Raw genomic sequence first — 10772 nt, forward strand, 5'->3', positions numbered from 1 at the left:
TTTCCAAACCTAAAATCAGTTTCAGGCTTTGAATTTCCAAAATTTTCATTACACCAATAACCACAAGAGAGGCTAGGATAGTACAAGCCCAAACAATGTGATGGGTTTAATTAAATGAGTTAATCGGTATCAATTCAGTTAAGATAATTAATAAAGTTATATTATTTAAAGATATTTTAGTCTTTTTATTTTAACAAAAATTAGATAAAATATGCATCCAATGATTTTGAATTTGTGTCAATTGGTTTACTAAAGCCATGATAAATAGCTATAGTGCATTTATTATTGTTTATATTAATATAATTTTTTTATTTTAATATAGTATATGTTTTATGTGTTATTATAATTAATTTGTTTCAAACAATACATTTTATTTTTTATTATATGTTACTTTTAAACATGCATTTATATTTTAAATATGTGGTTTCCACGTACATACGATTAAATTTCTAGTTTACATAATTAAATCCGATCCATTTCATAAAAGTAAAATCTTATTTAGTAATAGATTTCATCTAGTTTACAAATTTGTTAAATTGTATCAAATGAGAAAAAAAAAAGAGTTGGAGAATAAGTTGTAATATGAGGAGTTCATGGGCTAGGTCAAGCTTAAGGATAATATTTACATATTTTATGTTTGTCCAAATATAGTTTAACCTGAAATATAGACTTAAATTTTTGCTTAAGTCATATCATATTTGTAAATGGTTAACTCAAGCTTATTTTATGCCCACTAATATTATTTTTTACATTTTTTAAAATATTTTTATATTATTTTAATTTAATATTCAATATTTAACATTTTTATTTATTAAACTATTTTTTATATAATCTTCTAACCTTTTTAATGTTTGCATTATAATAGTGTTATATATTTAATGTATATTTATTTTTATGTGTTATAAATTATATAACATACAAAAATAACATAATATAATATAAGGCATTACAGACTTTAAAACTGGCCAAGCTAAGCTTTAGCCTTGAATGTTTAAATTTGAGCTCGATTCATATTTTAAATGAGCCTTTTTTCCTAAACTGTCTCAAATTTTGAACGGACCTTCAAACCTAAACTGATAACTTAGCCCATGAACATATCTAATTGTAATGGAGCAAAACTTAAAAAAAAAGGATTAACTTGTCGTAAAAGCACCATTACCATAGGAATTTTACATTACTTAAAAGAATTTGTGATATTAAAATTATTCTAAATATTATCAAATTTTAGCATAATTTAGAATTTAAGATTATCAATTCAAGATAATTTTCAAAATTCAAACAAAGAAAAATAGAAAAATAATTTTAAAATTTTACTTTACCATGGAAAATGTAAGATGTGATGATGTAAACACACCCATAAAATTATTATTATTACTATTTGTTTTAGTGATAAATTTATTGTTAATTTATACCTCAATTTTTACGTATGTATCTCAATTTCTTTTTATTAAAAGTGATACATAAATCATATTATTGTCACGATTTTTATCCCAAAAGTTAACGAAAAAGAAAAAATTAATACTTTCTGTCAATAACATGACACATGTCATTTTTTAAATTTCCACATCAAAACTGACATGGTGTCTATTTGGTCATTTGCGTTAAAAATAAAAAAAGATTTTTTTAATTAAATTAAATTTAAAAGCCCAAAAGGGTTAAATATCGTACATTTTCAATTGAGTTTCCTCCTCTCCTCATGACAACTTCATTGTTGTAGGCCAATTTTAGCCCATTTACATCAAAACCCAATTTAGCCTTACCTAACCCACTAAAATTAAACCCAAAACCCAAAATTTTAACTACCCAAAACCAAATTTACATCAAAACCCCAATGGCCCAAACCCTAAACCCAAATCAAAATAAAAAACCTAGTCCACAACTTAAACTTTTCTCAACTAGCCACACCTTTTCCACCACCAACTCCACTAGCCACTCTTTTTCCACCACCAACTCCACTAGCCACACCTTTTCCACCACCAACTCCACTAGCCACACCTTCTCCACCACCACTTGTACCTACAAATGAAGACATAAACAATAAAAAAATATTTTGTAAATGGCTATATAAGCCTTCTCATATTTTGTATATGGGGGGGAAGATTTTTTTTTTGAGAGTTTTTGGGAGAGAAAGTTATTGTAAAGGATTTTTGGAGAGGTTTCTTTTTAAAGTAATTAAGGAGAAGAGTTATTGTGAAGGCTAGTTTTTGGAGAAGCTAGTTTTTTTTTGAAGATTAATCAAAGATCAAAGTAAAAGAGGTTTCTTTGTCTATTCTCATTTTAAGTTCTTTGTTTACTTATTGTTTTCCTTTCAATCTTATTTTGTTTCTTTTATACGAAAGTAAAAAAAAATAAAAGGAGGAAGCTTATCCATTTTTACCGAAAAAGTTTTTTGAGGTCCGGCTGCCGTGTACGGTGGCACCGGCGGCGGTCCGGCGACCGGATGATGGCCGACCTTGTGGCCAAAAATCATCCACCCTCTCCCTCTCTCTCCTTTTTTTGTTATTATTATATTTCTTAATATTATATTATATATATTCTTTTAATATATTAGGTATATTTTAAATTCTATATTACGTATATATATATTATACTATTTTATGTATATATCTTTAATATTATATTATTTATATATATATATATATTACATGTTATCTTATGTATATATCTTAACTATATTATGTATGTATTTTTAACACTATATTATGTACATATTTTTAATATTATCACGTATTTATTTTTTTATATATGTACATATTGATGTAGTATTATTAATAGTATTGATTTTTAAACATCATTATTATTTCTAATATATATTATGTACATTTTTTTATTTATTTCTATTTTATTTTTTATTTGTCAATATTAATTATTATTATTATTCTAATATTTTGATATTTTAATATTTTATATTTTATATTTTATATATTTTATTATTCACATCATTATTCGCATTTTTTTTGACAATAATATTCTTGGATTTTTTTTACTATCATTTTAAAAACTTTTTACATTTTAATTTTAAGAATAAGGCAATGTATCGATTTTAACATTAAGTCATCGATTTCATCGCTATGTTGGGTGAAATTAATCGGCTCGTGTTAAAAACGGGACGTCCTTCTAAAAAACAAAAAAACTTGCAACTTCTCATTTCCTTCAATCGGATCACACTTAAATGTCAAATTGAATTCGTATTTTTGAAAATCAAGACAACATGTGTTTAATAAGATACCAATTTTGGGCGTTGCGAGGGTGCTAATACCTTCCTCGCGCGTAACTGACTCCCGAACCCTAAATTTTCTCTAGATTCTAATGTAGACCTAAACTTAGCCTTTTATTTGTTTTAATAAGAGATCTAATAGGTGTCCGATCACACCTAGGAAAAAGGATCGGTGGCGACTCCCTGTTTATTTCAAAAATCAAACGTCAAATTTCAAACTTTTTTCAATAAATCGCCACAATTAGCGACCAAGCTAAGCTAAAATTTTTACGTCGCTACAGCTGGCGACTCCACTGGGGAAAGCCTTTTTGAGAGTCGTGTCTGGAATTAAACACGTTTTGTCAAAATTTTCAAATTTCCTTGTTCAAAGTAAATATTTGGTCGTGATCCGAAAATCTCGTTTTCAAAATTCATGCATTTGTATCGTGCTGTAAATATTTCTTCTAACTTGCTTATTTGGTTGTTTTTCAGTTTTTAATTTTTATGGTTTTAATTTTGGTTTAGTTTCTTTAAGTGAAACGTAAAGGTTTATGAGTTGTTCCCCACACACCGTGCACTTGCATTTTCGCATAACATGAGCTCTCTACCCGGGCTCCGTCTGTTTAAGTGAAAGTAAACGCTACGCCTTCGTGAGTTAACTCGTCCCTCCGCACAGGCTAGTGAATACTTTCGGGTTACATATGATTTATGCTTTCGTGAGTTAACTTGTCCCTCCGCATAGGCATAAGTAAATGTAACCCCTCGAATTGAACTCGTGAGCCTGTGATAGGCTATGACCGAGGCTCCGTGTTAATCTTAGTAGATGATAGTACGGGCAATTCGAGTACCTATCTAGAACCAAAACCGCATATAATGAACCATACGAGCCACCTAACTAGAGCCATGCTGAACCTCCGTCCGTTTAGTAGTCACCAAAATAAGTGCACGGGAGGAACGCCTCTTACCTTTTGCACTTTCGCTTTCTATGCAAGGGAATCGAGTCCATTGGACCAAGTAGCTTAATTTGTTAGATTTTCCACAATTTTTCTCTGATCATATGTGTTTTGCTAACCAATGTTGTTTGTCTGTATTTCTATTTTTCATCATGCATCATATACATCTTGTTAGGAAAGGGTTGATTAGAGATTGGTTGCCAAAAAGGGGATTCTGATAGAGGAGTCAATTACACGAGTGACCGAAACGTTGTGTAATAGACTCTTTTAATTAAGGAAATGCCTAAATAGGGGCTATCTTGAAATTAACACCAATTTCTTGTATTTCTTTCATGACTAACAGTCATTTGACATTCATGCATCCATTCATTCATTGCATATTCCATACTCGTTCGCTGAGGTTAAAACATACAATTCGCTAGTTGTGCATACCATACGGGAAACCAGGGACATTCCACGAAAAACTGCCTAGCCTTTAAGAGAAGAGTTCAAGGACTCATTGATGCAGGTATCCTACGTTTCGATAGTGCCAGTAATGCAACTGGGAACCCATTCCCTAACCATATCGAAAGGGATGTGAGCATAGTGGGGAAAGTGGACGAATGGAAAGTCAGAAGATGTGTTTCGGAAATAAGGACGCCTCTGCAGAAAATCTGAGAGGTACTGGTTAAGAAAGGATTGCTTTGTCACCCCGATAGAATTCTCGGAGAAGAAGGTCAAAGTTTTTGCAATTTCCATGGAATTGTGGGACACGACATTCAGTCGTGTGAGGAATTTAAAAGGTTGCTTCAAGACCGGATGGATAATAAGGAGATTAAGATCCTTAACAAAAGGGAAGAGACCAATGAAAGAGAAGTATGCGCCTCTGATAGCCAGTCATCAGGTCTCCCTTATAGCGCTGATCAACCGTTAGTAATTTATTACGATGCGACGAAAGAGCCGGTGAAACCAAAAATGATAATCGAAGTACCATCTTCTTTCCCTTACAAGGACAATAAAGCAGTACCATATAAATATGATGTTAATATCGTCACACCTGAAGATGAAAAACCCAAAGCCATGACTGGAAGCGTCGGGGAATTAGGTCATTTCACTCGTAATGGAAGATGTTATTCGAATGAGATAAAGAAGAACAGTGACTTGAAACAGAAAGGAAAAGCACCGATGCATGTGACCGATGATGAGCATGAAACTGCGCCTGAACAAGAAGCTAAAAATCCTGTGGACGAGGAGGAAGCACAGGAATTCTTAAAATTTATCAAGCACAGTGAGTACAACGTGGTAGAACAATTGAGTAAGCAGCCAGCGCGAATCTCGGTATTATCTCTGCTGTTGAATTCAGAACCACACCGAAACGCTCTGCTGAAAGTGTTAAATCAAGTTTATGTGGCAAACAATGTATCCGTTGAAAAACTGGATAGGTGGATGAACAACTTGAATGCGGATAATTTCATTTCTTTTAGTGTTGATGAAATACCGCCCAATGGTAGAGGCTCAGTGAAAGCATTGTATATCACAACCCGTTGCAAGGGCTACATAATACCGAACGTGCTCATCGATAATGGTTCGGCACTCAACGTTATGCCTTTGGCCACGCTTTCCAGAATTTCGATGGATCTGTCCCATTTAAGGCCCTGTCATTCTACGGTAAGGGCATTCGACAGGACAAGGCGTGAAGTCATGGAAAAAATTGAGATCCCTTTGGAAGTGGGTCCCTACATATATGATGTCGAGTTCCAAGTCATGGACATTACATCCTCATATAACTGCCTTTTGGGAAGACCCTGGATCCATTCTGCTGGAGCGGTCCCATCATCCCTCCATCAAAAGGTGAAATTTATCATGGATAGCTGTTTGGTCACTGTCGAGGGAGAAGAAGACATTGTCGCATCTATCTCTGCTGATGCGCCATACCTTGAAGTGAGCAAGGACGTAGTGGAATAATCCTTCCGATCCCTTGAATTCGTCAATGCCACATTCTTCACTGAGGGAAACAAAATTCCCGTGCCTAATTGTCGAGAAATACTAGAATGGGTGTCAAGTTGACTGTAGGAAGGGGAGCTCATGCGAGAAGAGGTTTAGGGAGACATCTGCAAGGAATAGTGAGGGCTTTAAAGCCAGTGAACCACAAGGCCCGATACGGTTTGGGGTTCCAGCCTGACGTGCGCCAAAGAAGAAGACAGTGGAAGAAGGATCAAGAGAGAAGAATTGCAAGAACTTTGGGCCGAGAACTAGAATGGGAACCAATAGAGTACCCTCCTTTGTCAAAAACATTTACATTTGCGGGAATGATGTACCCTGGACAAGATGATCCACGAAACATGCTGGGATTAATTGAAAGGGATTTTCAGAATGTCAGTATAAATGTCATTGACAAAGAAGTTGGTACAAGTAAAGATGTCTCGAGGATACGCCCTTGCCCTCCTGGTTTCATGTTGAACAATTGGATTGCTGAGGAGCTTCTTGTAGTTTATAAGCCTTCAGAGTAATGCTAAACATCAACCTTCTATTGTGTCCTTAGATATAATAGAATTCTTTTGTAAGAGTTTGCATTCGCTCTTTATCATTTAAATGAATATCAATGAAGATGCATTTTGTCACGATTTTTCGCATTATCACTAATTTCATAATCATTTTCTCATTTCATAGCCTATCCTTACATTTGCCTCATTGCCATGACATAACATTTGTTTGTTGTTTCCAATACTTGGACGTCCCCCTATAGCTTCCTTTTTCCATTCAACTTTCAGGTGCTCAGATATTGACGACATGAATAAGCCCGTTACGAATCTTGAAATTGATTTTGAGAAGGCTGTTTGCTTAGGAGAATTTGAAGCCGAAGAAAATGCTGAAGATTATGTCTCGTCTCCTGAATTGTTAAGAATGGTGGAACAAGAGGATAAACAGGTTCTGCCTCATGAAGAATCTATGGAAACAATAAATTTGGGCACTGAAGAGAGGAAGCAAGAAGTGAAGATTGGGACTTCTATTTCAGAAAGTACCAGGCATAGTTTGATCACTTTACTCCGCGAATACAAAGATGTTTTCGCGTGGTCATAACAGGACATGCCAGGGCTAGATGAAGATTTAGTGGTCCATAAGCTCACATTAAAGCCAGAATGCAAGCCCATCCAGCAAAAATTAAGACGGATGAGGCCCGAAATGCTGTTGAAAATAAAAGAGGAAGTCAATAAGCAATTTGACGCTGGCTTCCTACAAGCCTCCAAATATCCAGAATGGGTGGCTAACATAGTCCCGGTACCAAAGAAAGATGGAAAAGTACGAATGTGCGTGGATTACCGTGACCTGAATCGAGCAAGCCCAAAAGATAATTTTCCCTTGCCACATATTGACATGTTGGTGGACAACACAGCAAAACATTCATTGTTTTCTTTCATGGATGGATTCTCGGGGTATAATCAGATTAAGATGGCTCTTGAGGATATGGAGAAAACTACCTTCATAACAATGTGGGGAACGTTCTGCTACAAGGTGATGCCATTCGGGTTAAAGAGTGCTGGGGCAACATATCAGAGGGCTATGGTGACATTATTCCATGACATGATGCATAAGGAAATAGAGGTCTACGTCGATGATATGATTGCTAAATCTCGAGGAGAAGAAGAACATGTAATGAACCTCAAGAAGTTGTTCGAAAGGCTGAGAAAGTTTCAGCTAAAGCTTAATCCAGCCAAATGTACATTCGGGGCTACCTCGGGAAAATTGCTAGGCTTCATTGTCAGTGAAAGATGTATCGAAGTTGATCTAGATAAAATAAAAGCCATCCAAGAATTACCTCCCCCGCGCACACAAAAGGAAGTCAGGGGATTTTTAGGGAGGTTGAATTACATTGCTCGATTCATTGCTCAACTTACCAACTAATGCGACCCAATTTTTCGACTCCTTCGAAAACATAACCCGGGAGAATGGAACGAGGAGTGCCAAGTGGCCTTCGATAAGATAAAACGGTATCTGTCTAATCCTCCTGTGCTAGTACCACCGACCCCTGAAAAACCCTTAATTTTGTACCTGACCGTGTTTGAAAACTCAATGGGTTGCGTACTGGGGCAACATGATGAGTCAGGGAGAAAAGAAAAGGCGATCTACTACCTCAGCAAAAAGTTCACTGAATATGAGGCAAAATATTCGTCCGTTGAGAAATATTGTTGCGCTCTGGTTTGGGTAGCTCGGAGACTCAGACAATATATGTTGTATCACACGACATGGCTAATTTCAAAGCTGGACCCAATAAAATACATGATGGAATCGCCGGCACTATCAGGAAGAATGGCACGATGGCAGCTCCTCCTTTCGGAATATGACATTGCCTATGTAAGTCAGAAGTCAATAAAAGGGAGCGCAATAGCTGACTTCTTAGCAACTCGAATGACAGAGGAATATGAGCCTTTAAGATTCGATTTCCCAGACGAAGACTTAATGTGCATCACAAAATAGAATCCGAGTCATCAAAAGAGAAGTCATGGAAGATGTGCTTTGATGGTGCGTCAAATGCTTTAGGGCATGGAATTGGAGCAATCCTGGTATCACCAGATGGGAATCATTATCCGTTCACTGCAAGACTGAACTTCTTCTGTACCAATAATATCGCAGAATATGAGGCCTGTATCATGGGGCTTCGTGCAGCTATCGAACGAAACATCGAGATCTTGGAGGTGTACGGGGACTCAGCCCTAGTGATTTACCAAATCCGTGGAGAATGGGAAGTGAGGGACTCAAAATTGATTAAGTACAGTGATTTAGTGGCCGGATTGATCAAGGAATTCAAAGAAATAACTTTTCATTACTTCCCACGAGAAGAGAACCAACTGGCTGATGCCCTAGCCACTTTGGCTTCAATGTTCAAAGCAAGTAGAGAAACAGAAATAATGCCCCTCAAAATGAGCATATACGAGGTCCCTGCACACTGTTGTAGCATTGATAAAGAAGTAGACGGACGGCCTTGGTTCCATGATATCTTAGAATATATCAAGAATCAAAGGTATCCCGAACAAGCGAATGAGAACGATAAAAGAACAATTAGAAGAATGGCAGCGGGATTTGTTCTTGATGGGGATATCCTATATAAAAGAGGAAATGATCAGATGCTTTTGAGATGTGTGGATGATGTTGAAGCCAGAAAAATACTTGAAGAGGTCCATGAGGGAGTTTGCGGAACGCATGCCAATGGTTTCAATATGGCCAGAAAGATCATGAGACTCGGTTATTATTGGCTGACAATGGAAAGTGACTGCATCAATTTTGCCAGAAAATGCCACAAATGTCAAATCTACGACGATAAAATTTATGTAGCCCCTTCACCCCTTCATGTCATGACTTCTCCGTGTCCTTTTTCTATGTGGGGCATGGATGTCATAGGGCCAATTTCTCCAAAAGCTTCAAATGGACATCGATTCATTTTTGTGGTTATTGATTACTTCACAAAATGGATTGAAGCCGCTTCGTTTGCCAATGTGACGAAGACTGCAGTGTGCAAGTTTTTGAAAAAGGAAATCATTTGCCGATATGGTTTGCCTGAAAGAATCATCTCAGATAATGCCACGAATCTGAACAATAAGATGATGAAAGAAGTGTGCGAGCAGTTCCAAATAAAGCATCATAATTCCTCGCCCTATCGCCCAAAGATGAACGGGGCTGTTGAAGCAGCTAACAAGAACATTAAGAGGATCATTGGGAAAATGACTGAGACATATAAAGATTGGCACGAGAAACTTCCATTTACTTTGTTTGCATATCGCACATCTGTGCGAACATCTACGGGAGCAACTCCTTTCTCTCTAGTCTATGGAATGGAAGCTGTGCTACCTATCGAGGTTGAGATCCCCTCTTTGCGAGTATTGATGGAATCAAAGTTAGAAGAAGCAGAATGGGTTCGAGCTCGATATGATCAGTTGAACCTCATTGAAGAAAAACGTCTAAGGGCAATTTGTCATGGGCAAATGTACCAAAAGAGAATGATCGCAGCCCATGACAAGAAGGTACGACCAAGAGAGTTCCATGAAGGAGAACTCGTTCTGAGAAAGATTCTCCCAATACAAAAAGACCTGCGAGGAAAATGGGCACCAAATTTGGAAGGACCATACGTTGTAAAAAGGAATTCTCAGGAGGAGCTTTAATCCTTACCGAGATGGATGGGAAGGAGTTACCGAATCCGGTGAATTCAGATGCGGTGAAGAAATATTATACTTAAGATGAAAACCCGAAAAGGGCATCTTAAAAAAAAAAGATCAGGGCGAAAACCCGAAAAGGGCGTCTTGATTAGTACAAAAAAATTAGGATGAAAACCCGAGAGGGCGTCCTAATGAAACAAACCTGGCGGTCGAACGATAGGTCAAGTAGTGAGACTACAGTATTTGAAGCACTTCTGAAAGCTCGAAATTTTCTACGCAAGAAGCCATGCTCGAAAAGATTATTGATTGAGGAACGTGGAAGAGTTCATGTGTTGAATATCTAGAGCATTTGTATCCGTTGAATACGACCTTTGCTTTCTTTTTGACATTTTTACTCTCATTGGTTAACTTTCTTTGTTTGCCACAGTTGAAATAAAGGAATATGAGATATCCTTTTTATCCCTACCTGACCATTTTCATGCATCTCATTATGTG

General features: G+C 36.5%; 1 pseudogene; it reads left to right on the top strand.

The window, feature by feature from the left end:
- Positions 1 to 7434: 7434 nt before the first annotated feature.
- LOC121210826 (uncharacterized) lies at positions 7435 to 10345 on the top strand (annotated as a pseudogene).
- The last annotated feature ends 427 nt before the right edge of the window (positions 10346 to 10772 follow it).

Source organism: Gossypium hirsutum, chromosome A12 (genome assembly GCF_007990345.1).
Source record: "Gossypium hirsutum isolate 1008001.06 chromosome A12, Gossypium_hirsutum_v2.1, whole genome shotgun sequence".
Taxonomy (NCBI): Eukaryota; Viridiplantae; Streptophyta; class Magnoliopsida; order Malvales; family Malvaceae; genus Gossypium; species Gossypium hirsutum.